Consider the following 13,187-nt stretch of genomic DNA (forward strand, 5'->3'; position numbering starts at 1 on the left):
AGCCCTGGGCAAGTTGGAGGAGGACTTTGTTTTAAACAACACAGATTACATGCAGCATATCACATGCTATTTACGTTTTATTGATGACAATTTTATTGTGTCAGAAGGTGACACCTTGCAGCTTCGAGATTTTATCACTTACTGCAATCAAACAACCCCCTTCCTGAAGTTTACCTCTTCCCATAGCTATACTTCAACCACTTTCTTAGATATGCAAAGTTCCAAGGACACCAACAATAACAGAATCACCACTGATCTATTCAGAAAATCAACGAGGGTTAACTTATTACACCACAGTAAAAGTCTACATCGTCCAAAAAGCAATTATAATGTAGTGAAGTCCTAAGGCTATAGATTAGCTAGAATTACCACGGAGATGAAACCATTTTTGAGAAACCTGAACAACTTAGAGAATGATTTTCTAGTGAGATGCTGTAAAAAACATATTGGAACCCATTATAGAACTGAAAAAGACTGAAGCACCTTCACTCAACCTCCCCAATAGGACAATGTTAAGAAATTCCACAGAGAATAACAAATGCAAAAATAGCTGCATCCTGACATACATTTGAATTATCACAGTATCAAAAATGTTATTGAAGAAAACTGGGACATTGTCCCAGGAAACCCTTTTCTGATTAACATCTTAGGCGAAGCCCCTTCCTTTGTTTATAGGAAGGCCAGGAACATTAGAAGTTTTGTTGAATTTAAACCTAGACCATATGAGAGAAACACTAAAAGATGTGAAACTAATTGTACATTTTGTATATTTATACAGCAGGATGATAGTTTTTATTGCCCTTATTTAAAGGAAATAATTAAGACAAGTGCAGGGGGTGACTGCAACACTACAAAAGTAATTTACAGGGCACAGTGCAATGAATGTGATTCATTCTATGTGGGCAAGACTGTAAATAAACTCAGGCATAGGATTTTATGTCATCTGTCAGAAATCCCCTCTGGATGTAAAAAATAATGCACTAGCCAAACACCTTTCTCTTCATAAAAGAAACACAGGTTTTAAGTTCCAGATCCTGGATCGCATAGACATGGGTGATCTTGAAGGGGACATCCTGAATATTCTGGAGAAACATGAACTCATGTGGCAATTAAAGCTGAACTCTTTTAGAAAGCCTGGACTAAACTACTACTGTTCAATTAAAAGTGCATTGTTACTTAGAAAATTGCCGCATTGTTTACGACTAATTTTATTTTATTTTATATTATTCTACCAGTTGGTTTTAAATACTATTTTAAACCAGACAACTTACAATGTCTGCAGAAAAGGTAGAAGATACAGACAATTCTAGGTTTTGTGGTACAGAACTAGAACTTGTTGCACATCTTGTTGATGGCTGGTACATATTCATTGCCATAACTCTCAACCTTCTGCTACCTCTGGTATTATAGAAAAATTGTCCAAAATGAAAAATACTTACTAGGAGCCTGATAATTTAAACTAGGAAGCTCGCAACATGGTTAAAATATGCTACACTATGCTTATTTATTTTATTTATTTATTTGCAGTTGGTTTACCAGGATGATCCATTGGGCCAAGAAAAACCTGTTTTCAATGGAGTCCTGGGGAGAAAAGCTGCATAAAGACAATACTCATGATCAAAGCTGTAGTTTACATAGTAAAACAGAAATACAGATAAGAACATAGAATTTAAAGATACAATTCATAAAAATCAACAAATAAAAGTTATAAAACTTAAGTAAATATTTACAAATATATTTGTTCCTACTGTAGAAATATAACAGCAGGGCACAAAGTACCTGGGATGCCTGAGGGTGTTAGTAGGGATGAGAGATAGGGGAGAAATGAACAGAGGGAGAAGAGTTAGGAGAAGAAGAGAGAAGAAAGAGGGGCAGGTGGATGGCTGAGTAGGAGCTGGAAGAGGAGAAAGGGAGGGAGGAAGATAAGAGCAAAGCGGAAAAGTGTTGGAGAAAAAAAGTTATGCAGGGTGGGAGCAGGAGCATTTCCAGAGAGATATTAGGTGTGAGTGAAGTGAGGTTTTGAAGGTAGAGTGGCTAGCGGTGGTACCGATAAATGGTGGTAGGGAGTTCCATTGGCATGCTAAGGCAAAGGACAGGAGATCTTTACCTGGAGGACGGGTAGGTTTGTGCAGTTCAATCAGATTCTGGTTGTTGTATCTTAAGAGCCTTTCAGGAAGTTGCATTTTAAAGGTAGAGGAAAGGGAGGGACAGAGGGAGGAACTGGAGATGAGTTTGTGAGCTTAAATTAGCTTGAATGTAGGTGAGATAATTGGGCAGCTCTAACCAGTTTAGATTGTGGAGGGAGATACAGTGATGGGTAGAAGATGTGAGGACTGAGCAAATCTGGCAATTTTTATTATAACAGGAAGAGAGTTTTGTCTTAAGAGAGGATTGTAGGTTAGTGAGGAGAGGGGCACCATATATGAGAGAGGGGATGAGGCATGTGGTAGAAAGAATGTGCTTGGTAGATGGAGTAAGGTAGCGATTGTGGCGGTAGAGCATACCAAGTTTCTGGTGGGTTTTTCTGATATTTATTTGTAGATGAGTTTTGAACTTAAGCTGGTCATCAATGAGGACACCTAATAGTTTAGCCTTGGGTGCTCTATTGTTCTGGCTAGTGATGGAGAATGAGTTTTTATCTATGGTGGTTATTTTAGAAGGGGTAAATATCATGTTTAGTTTTGAGGCATTGAGTGCTAGGCAGTTATCTAACATCCACTGTTTAGTGGCAGAGAAAGCATCTTGGGTTAGCTTTATGAGGGAAGGGGTGGAGGTGGCAGAACAGATGATAGTAGAGTCATCTGCATATTGGATGAGTTTTGGATTGGGGATTGAATGGTGTTGATCATTTATGAAAATACTGAACAGAAGGAGACCTAGTATGGAACCCTGTGGTACACCTGTGATGGTGTTGTTGAATGAGGAGGTGGCTTTTTTCCATTTTACTGCTTGATGTCTATTAGAGAGGTAACTGGTGAACCAGTTGAGAGAGAAGGGGAATAGATTTAGACTGGAGAGCTTAGTTAGGAGAAGGCTGTGTGAGATTGTGTCAAAGGCTTTTGAGAGGTCTAGGAGGAGGGTAGATACAATATGGCCAGATTTGCGGGCTATGTTAATAGTTTTGAGAAAGGTTATTTTGCTAAATCAGTAAGATTTGGTTGTATTTACCATGGATATTAATTAAAAATAGTTTTAAAAAAGAATGAGTGGCAGACCCCTATAATTTGGAACATTGACTTTTTAAGAATCAAATGAGAAACTTTCCACGTCATTTGGTAAAGGTGAGAGGTATGATCATGACTGTTGGTCTATATACTGAAAAGCACCACAGTGTTGATGACTATTGCATTGGGGGGGGGGGTGTTGTGCAAACACTACAACATCCAGGTAGCTGAGAAGCACTAAAAATATGAACTGCAAAGTACTACTAAGAATTAATAAGATCAGTTCACACTAGACTATCCAGTACCAATAATTACAAACACTAAGGCAAGAAGATCTGATATTGTATTGAAAGAAAAAAAGAAAAGTATCATTAATCACTCTAATGTGCTTGCCACAATAAAAGAGACATCCTAAGTGAGAAGTGTCGAACTCACATAATCGTTTATTTTTTGCATTTCCTGGGTGACATTATCAGCTAAAATATGCTGAAAAAAACTTCCTATGATCCTATGATCCTATACCTATCAGACCACACCCCATCACCTTTCCACCAATAACTATCTCATCCCCATTATCCACTCTTCTCTATTTCTCTCACGCTTTTCCCCACCACTTCCTATCCCTCCCACCATTATACCTTTTCCATACAACAACTACTTCACATCTACTGTTTAGTAATACTTTTATAGCTACTATGGCAATAACTAAACCTTCTAACATACTCCTCTTACAAAGCTTACTCATACTCACACTTCTGCCTACTCTAACTCTAGCATACCTGCTAACCTCCTATGAGCATCTAACACAGTCAAACATCCTGTACCCCACCAAACAATTGACCACTTCTTCTCTACCCTCTCATACTGAACATTTCAATATAACTTTCACTCCCAGCTATCTACCACCCAAATACCATAGGACAAACCACATTAGATATTACCTCCCAAATACAAGAAGACATCCTTTCCTTCTCAGTAAATATACTCAGACTAGATATTTAACACTACTCTTCCCCCTAAAGGATGGAGACATTCACCCAAATCCTGGACCAAACACCTCCACCACTACTCAACTCATTACCCCAAACACCTCTACCATCCATATACTAAAATAAAACACCCAACGCACTACTAATAGCTCATCTCAACACACGTAGTGTCAATAACAAAATTACACAACTCCATGCTCTCCTGGAACTCTACTCCTTTGATATTTTCTGTCTAACAGAAACTTGGTTAAAACCCATAACTACAGACAATGAAGTTACCCCACCTGGTTACAACATCTTACGTCTCGACCGTGCAGCCAAGAAAGGTGGTAGAGTAGCAGTTTTATTCAAATCTGATTTTCAAATTACAACCTTCCACCAAAATCCTCCCCATGTCTCTAACGCTGAAATACTTATTACCAAGCTTCAGCTAAACTCTGTTAAATCTTTCTATATTATCTGCATCTATGTTCCTCCAGGCAATAACATTACTACTGTTGAAAACATACTCTGTTGGTTATCTCAAAACCTCCCCCAAGAGACCATCATTCTTGGCGATTTCAACATTGATTGGAAATGTTGCAACAATAACTACCCCACTACCCATATTAATCTCTATGGGTTTACACAAATAATCACCTCACCCACTAGAATTAACAAAACCAATAAGAAAAAAAGTACCTTAGACTGGATACTAATCAATAATCAACCCCAGACCTACAATTCTGGAACCCTCCCAGATAATATAAGCGACCACTTTCCAACCTATGCTATTAGGCTTAAAACCAATCCACATTCCAAACCCATATTTAGAACAATTAGAACCAAGAAAAACTTCAATCTCGATTTATTCTTAACTGAACTTAAAGCTTGTAATTGGTCCCCATTAAAACAACTTTCCCTTGATGAAGCTGTCGACTACTTCAATGCTAATTTCCTAGCCATCCTTAACCAACACGCTCCTATCCGCTCTATTAGGATAAAAACCAAACCTGCTCCATGGCTTTCTAAGGAAACAAAGCAAAAACTCCATCTCAGAAATAAATACTGGCACAGATCACGCTTAACTAAGAACCCCATTGACCTCCAAAACTTTAAACAATTGAGAAATTAAACAAAAAAAGCCATAATGTCTGATAAACAAAACTACTACCTACATTCGCAGCAATCCCACCATAATAAACCACAAAAATTCTGGGCAAGCATTAATGAACTATTACACCCCGGTCAATCTATTACACCAAACCCACAAGGCTCTGACCACAACAACCCTAAACAAACTGCCAATGCCTTTAATACCTTTTTCACCAAAACTATTCAAACTCTAGCCAATCAACTCTCTCCACAAAATTCAACCTCATCTAAGTCTGAATCCAACCCACCTCCTCCATTTCACTTCCAACCTGTCCCTACAGCTTTTATTCTCACCCTTTTACAAAAACCTAAACCTTGCACTCCTTCTGCTGACCAACTACCTGCAGAATACTTACAGTTAGCAGCCAAATCTATTGCCTACCCCATCTCCATTCTAATCAATAGAAGCATTACTGAAGGATACGTCCCCAATCTTTGGAAAGTCTCGCATATTATTCCCCTTCATAAGGGGGGAGACTCCACTGACCTTTTCAACTACCGTCCCATAGCCCTACTCTCCCCTTTATCTAAGGTTATGGAAAAGTGCATCCATAGGCAATTACTAGACCACCTTCTCCATAATAACCTGCTCTCCAACTTCCAACATGGCTTCAGACCTTCCCACATCACTACTACTACTGCCCTCCTCTCCTTCATGGACACCATCAACAAAAACCGCAACCTTAACATGCTCTCCTCTGCGCTTTTCATTGACCTGTCCAAAGCTTTTGACATGGTAAATCACAATATACTCATAAACATTCTGAAATCTCTGTCACTTGACGCACTAGCTATAAAATGGTTCCTATCCTACTTAAATAACAGACATCAAGCTGTGCTCTGGAATACCACTCTTTCTACCCAACTACCCGTTAATACTGGTGTCCCTCAAGGGTCCATACTAGGCCCACTCCTATTTTCCTTATTCATCAATGACCTTCACGAAGCAGTTCCCCAAGCTACATGCATACAATATGCAGATGATTCGACACTTATATGCTCAGCCACATCTGAATCTGAACTTCACTTCCTTACACAGAACTTATTTAGCACAGTAGAACTATGGTTTACAAAACGCTGCCTCATACTAAACCCCCAAAAAACTAAACTTCTACTATTTACACCTACCAATAAATCTCCACCTATTGACTTCACTATAGCTTCCAATAATAGCACTGTTATATCCCAGGATCTTACTACCAAACTGCTAGGTATCACCATAGACAACAACCTTAACTTTGACACTCATATTAATAATATCTTGAAAACAACTAACAGGAAAATAGGCTCTCTATACAGGATCAAACCCTTCCTCACTCCTGCAACTAGAATAACTATCGCCCGCACCCATCTAATCTCTACCCTACTGTATGCCTCTCCCATTTTCACTAACCTGTCAAAAAACAACATTAAAAAACTAGAAAACTCCTACAACAACATAGCCAGATTTGCCACTGGTAACCCTTTTAAAACACACCACTGTATTAATCTAAAATACCTAGGGTGGCTTGAATTACAGCAACAGCTAAAATATAATCAACTGACCATTGCCCATAAAATTCTCTATCAACCTGCTAAGACACCCATACTATCTAACCTTATTCATCCCTACAATAACCTGAAATCCCTAAGATCTTCAAAAAAAATCCTCATAAATATTACCAAATCAAACAATAGAGCTGGAGACTCTCTCTTCACTAATACTGTTGGGAAAATCTGGAGCTTACTCCCCACTGAACTTTCAACACTTCCCTCTATTTCCTTGTTCAAAAATAAACTTAAGCTCTTCCTTAAAACACATTGGATGTGCCCTTGTACTAAACCTGACTAACCTACATGCTCTCACTACTTGTTTCAACACCACCTTATATGCTCTAGCTACCTGTTTCTACCTCACTGTTTCAGCTCAGTAACAATCACACCAGAATTCAACTACCATTCTACCTCTACTACATAGCCTTACCTATTAGTATACTCTCATAAAAATTCCAGTCTTCACAATTAGAATTTTCTTACTCAACTTCTATTCCAGTCTTACTTTCCTTTTTTCCCCTTCTTATATCTAGAATTATATTATGTGTTTTACTATCAATCTTTCTGAAAAGTTAAAATGCAGACTCATGATAAATTGTATTATGTTTAGTCAATATTTTGTGTTATATACTCTATATACCTGTAACCACTTTTTAGCTAATACTGCTTTAGTTATTATTAATGTAGTCGATCTCATGTATGTACTTCTGTAGATATGTACTGTAATTGAACTTTGGAGCTTATCTCCCCAGGCCTCTACTGAAAATGGACATATATCCAGCTAGACTAGCCCGGTCAACAAATGTAAAATAAAATAAATAAATAAAATAGATATGGGATTTATATTTTTCATCATTTCCAAATATCTCATTTAATCTCCTGTCAGAGTCAGTGTGGTCTGCATCAAATATACTATTTTGCTAGACTCTTTCTTCTATGCCAACCCTTCCTTTCCCCCATACAGGCATGTACCATACCATTGATAGGCAATTATAGTGTATAATCCCCATTTTTCTTACACCCCAGCTATCTCTAGCCTCTGGGTTAGCAAAAATCTTTTACTGCTTCCCAGCGAGAAGCCAATTATCATTTTTCAAATTAACTGGGAGTATTAATGCCACATGCCCACACCATAGATCTCATTAGTAAGGGTGTCTCATCCAGGGACAAGGTGGTCATAACATCCCTGTATTCTTCCCTTATAAGACACATTATTGAGCACAATGCCCCTTCCGGCACATACCTTACACTGAACATGCAGCAGCTTGACAGTTCACAGAGGTTCCTCACCAGGAGAAGGCACAGCCTCAAACATGTACCCTACACTGATAGGATAAAGGCCCTGCCCCTCAACTCAGTCCCCTACATACTCCTCAAAAGTGACCTCTATCTGGCATACAAAGCAATCTTAGACCCCCCTTGATGGAACCGCTGCATATCCGCAAGTCAATCTCCACTTGAGTAACCCGCTCAATCTCCACTTGAGTAACCCACATGCACAACTTCAACCTGGTCTGTGACATCAATAAGACTTGCTGACAGGACAGATTTGTGTCACAGAGACTCCCTCTTTTGTGGAATAGACTCCCTCTCCACATCAAGCAGAGAACCTCATTAACCCTTATTAAGCACAACCTGGATAACAGGTTGGGGAATAGAAAATACAGCCCTGGGATTCCACCTGTGTCCCTGCTGGACAGTGGCATCAGGTGCTGACTTGTTGGAACATGGGCTAAATTCTTGGCTAGGTTTGTAAGGGCCTCAGAGCCAATAGCCTAGTAACTTCCTATGATCCTATGATCCTATGAATCATTGCTTCGTGGGCAAGATAGTTTCTAGCACCCAGTAAAATATATGCCTGGGAAATGGGCAAGCAAAGTTTTAAAACATGGTTTCTTATTATACAATCTTATTACAACTCAAGTAGTCACAAAAGACACAGGTGAATGTCAAGACCAGTGAATAATTCACCCATCAGATTGCTTTTGGCTGACTTAATGTTACTTTAGGTAGTGCAGTCAAACAGATCACTTAGAAATTGTATGTACTCCTTTTCCCCATTCTGGATTACTTGGCATACATTTAAGTGTACAGTTTGACCATTACAGGAATTGTGTGGTAAAAATACACCAAGTAGCTTCTCTCAAAAAAAAAAAATAAATAAATAAAATAACGATGGAAAGCTGATGCTGCATAATTCTGCAATCTAATTAAAGCATTACCTAACAATTTTATAATCTGGATACTATTTCTCTTGCTTAATAACATTGCCTTAAGCTGACCCCAGCAGATCATGAATAACTGAAATCATATATACTGTTAATACTCCTGAAATCAATTTTACATTGTCATTAATATAGACAATTGGACTATAACCATTCACATTTATATTTACCAGGCTTAGCCAACCAGGACTAGTGGGATGCTGTTATCTTATTACAGAAATCTATACAGAACGTATAATCAATGCAGTACATGTAATCATTCACAGCAGAGGTGTCGCAATCATGCTGAGAATACAACTGTACACACAAGCAAACACAATCATGCTGATAATACAACTGTACACACAAGCAAACACACACACACACACACACACACACACACACACACACACACACACACACACACACACTAGTAAGTGCTGTTACTTCCTGTTACAATGTTAATATTAACTAAAAAGGTTGGTATTATTTATGTGAGGAGAACCATAGGGAACTTAATAAAAATTTTACCCAAGTAATATGTGGAAATGACAGGCGATATAGACCAGTTGCAGAAGAGGGAAGCTTGTCAAATGATTAATTTCTAGCCAAATTTCTACTAGCATTAGTTATACCATGGCCATCCTTAAATATTCAGTAAATAGTATCACACTTCTTTCAAAAGTCAATTATTTTAGTTTCTCTCTCTCTCCCTCCCTTTCCTTTTTAAAGAAAGAAACACTTGCATGGCCATTAAAAGAAAAAGCGAGACATGCTGCTTCCCATGGATTCCCAGGGACATGCTTAGCTCATGTTTAAATAGTTTTGCCTGCATTTCTTCAATTTCTAAGTTTACAGTTAACAACAGCCTGATTAAACCATCCCCAGGATTTACTAATCTTCTGTGTAAGACTAGATTAGTCTTACACGGAAACTTCAGTCTAAGAGTATGACAGCAGCGCACCATGCATATTAATGAGGGCGCACTGCCTCAACTCTAAAGCTTACACGGAGCATGGACGAGTGTAGGGGACGTGTCAGACTGCCAAGTAGTCCACAAATCAATACCCCTGCACTGACAAAACCCAAGTAATGTTGAGTTACGCTCACATGTGTACATTGTAACACTACACTCCCCCATATGTTAATCCTCTTACAAATTTAAAAATTAAAAGAAATTTTTTTTTGTTTTATTTCCGATATAGCTGCCCATATTTGCACATGTTTGCACGGGATTGCCCATTGCTTAGCTACAGTTAGCAGCTTAGACACCGAAGAGGATAATAAGAAAAAAAAATATGTAAACTAAGCAAGATAGCAATAGTGTAGTGGTTAGAGCCTTCACACAAAGAGGAGGCATTCCTAATTCAAGTCCCACTACTGCACATTCCATTTCCTGTTGAAAATCTTTATGCAAAAATATTTCCTGACATTTATATTTATTGTAAAACGCATTCAAATGTTATATGTAGTAGTGAACAAATTTTATATATATATATATATATATATATATATATATATATATATATATATATATATATATGAAGGTGAAATGGTTATGCATTCTGAGGCATGAGTAACTTATTTTAAGCAATATAAAGCACTGCTAAGCACATTTTAGCAGTATTTAGCATATTTAAAACCAATTGCTCGTAGCTGAGCACTGCGTTAACATGCGCAATGTATTTGCCCGTAGCTGGGCACCACGCTATCCAGCACAACGTCAGGCAATGTCGGGCAATGTTGGTTAAAGTCGGCTAAACATGGCCACACCTCCTTTACCATACCTTAACCATTTAGGTCTGGCCAGTAGGAAAATAAAAAAGCAGTGACAGGGCTCCAACTCAGGATACTGTGCACTGTAGTCACAGTACATAACCACTAAGCCATAACAGCATTTCATAACCATGCACTTTCAACAGCCACATACCTATCAAAGGAATATTAAACATTGCCAGCATCAGCTAAGCAGGTGTGCCTACAGCTGACTTTTTTCAAAACTGGCCAATCACAAATAAGTGCGGGAAATGAGGCATATTTAAACTCCACATGTGGGAATACTTGCCATAACTGGTTGTAGCTCCCTTCTGCAGTCAGCATGGCTGGTGTTGGAGAAGGCACTCGATATCGAGTGCAACAATGGGGCATTGAGGAGACCAAAGTAATGGTTTGGCTCCTTGTCCACAATCATGAGGAAAGACTCCTGTGGGGCCAGTACCAGGGCACCCAATATAAAATGGAGGCCTGGAACAGTCTTGCTCGTGATCTCACCAGTGCTACTGGTGTTCCTCGGACTGGTGAGCAGGTCAGGCACCATTATTCTGACCTGAAGCGACGTAAGGAGGATCAACTGGACCAGTGGATCCTGGAGTCCTGTGCGATGCCTAATGCCCCCGTACTGAGTAAGTAGCCATTGTATTAAGTAGTTAAGAATTGCTATGCTTGTCTATACTATGTATAGGTATGTCTCAATATCACTGCATTTACTTCACAGCTGCAGGTCCGAGCTATGACTCAGCAAGCCCATGAAGATAGGTTGCAAAGGCTGCATCATCAGGCAGGTTAGTAATTATCCTGCATGTACTGTTGTATAAAATAAATGAGAGAGCCTTCAAAAAGTGTTTTAACCCAATAAATAAAGGTGTAATAATCCTTTAATAAATGTATGATTCCCGGAGTGCATCTGTGTCATTTTCTTTGATATGTTGTTGTACTGTTGCATTTTACAAATAGTACTGTTGTATTAAGCAGTGTTAACCCACACTTGGGTAGGCCCATATAACGTGGATGAAGGGAGTGCCAGTAGCTTTTATGCATATTTACAGCCCTCAACTGCTGGTTCATGCCAAGCATGCACAGGTTAATCTGGCACATAAGTAGCTTGGTATTGTGTTCCCCAGAAATTTCAGTGTGCTGCCAGAAATGTAGGGATCTGTTAACATATAACTGATACTTTCACCTGAACATATCTAGATAATTATATAAAAGTAGAGCTGTCAGTGTACCACCTTAGCAGTAGTGTGTGTGAGCAACTCTCAAAATATGTAGCAGTAACATCTACATCTTGGACAGTTTGTATGTAAGATACAGCTCATGTATATAATCATCTAGCAAAATCCAATTGCACAATATAAGGACATTGGGGAGTGTAATAATACATGTAAGGGACATATAACTGCAGTTAATAGGACTGTAGTAAAAACTAGAGGATATATAAGTTGTTAATTGAGCTATCCTTTTCTGCCCTACTGTATGTGCATAAAAAATGCAATTTAAGGCATCAATCGGTATGTCTAATCTCAAAACATTTGTTGGGAGATATGTCCTATTGGTTTATAAATATTTGCATTTATTTCTATGCATATGCCCTGTTAAAATATTACAATATTGGTGGTCTGTTGCCATCAATTCATCCTGCATGCTGTTGTAATGTCCACTATTGTTCTATATATGCATGTGTTATGCTTGCTTTTCAACTGTTGAAAATCTGGTGTGTTGGGTTAATGGGAATACTTCTGCATGCTGTTATAACTAATTGGGAATGGTGTTGGCTGTTACTAACCCATATCTTTATTAAACCCTCCAAAACATAGCTCATATGGGAAGGCCGTTCCCAGCGGACCCACCTGTCCCACCTCAACTGGCCATATCACCTGGCACCAGCAGGTCTGGTGCCCAGCCTGGGACTTCCTCCTCCATTGGCCCTGTGCCACCTATGGGTGGAAGCGCTGCAGGGGATGGAGCTCAGCCCCCCATGCAAGCGTAGGCACAGGAGGGCCACTTATCACCCTTCGAGCGGTCTGGGCTGTGGTGCGTAGAGAGATTGAACGTTCTGTTGCAGAACCTCTATGCCAGCTTGAGGCACGAGTGGCGCAACTCCCGGGTCAGCCTGCCCCTCCTACACAGCCCCCAGCACAGCCACCCTCTGGGCTGTGAAGGTGCAGTGGTGACTGCCCATGGGTGGGGACCACAGTCCCACTGTTTCCATCTGTGAGCTGATGGGCTTGCGATTTCCAAACATCCCTCCCCGTCAAAGGTGTTCACCCACCACATGTGTCATATACCGCCCCTGTATGTGTCTTGTTTGTCTTGTCTGTTTACCTCCCCAACCTACCTCCCCAAATATACCTACTTCCCCTACCCCACATTCCACTCTCACCTAA

This window comes from Protopterus annectens, chromosome 2.part1, assembly GCF_019279795.1.
Source record: "Protopterus annectens isolate FY-2018-M chromosome 2.part1, PAN1.0, whole genome shotgun sequence".
NCBI lineage: Eukaryota > Metazoa > Chordata > Ceratodontiformes > Protopteridae > Protopterus > Protopterus annectens.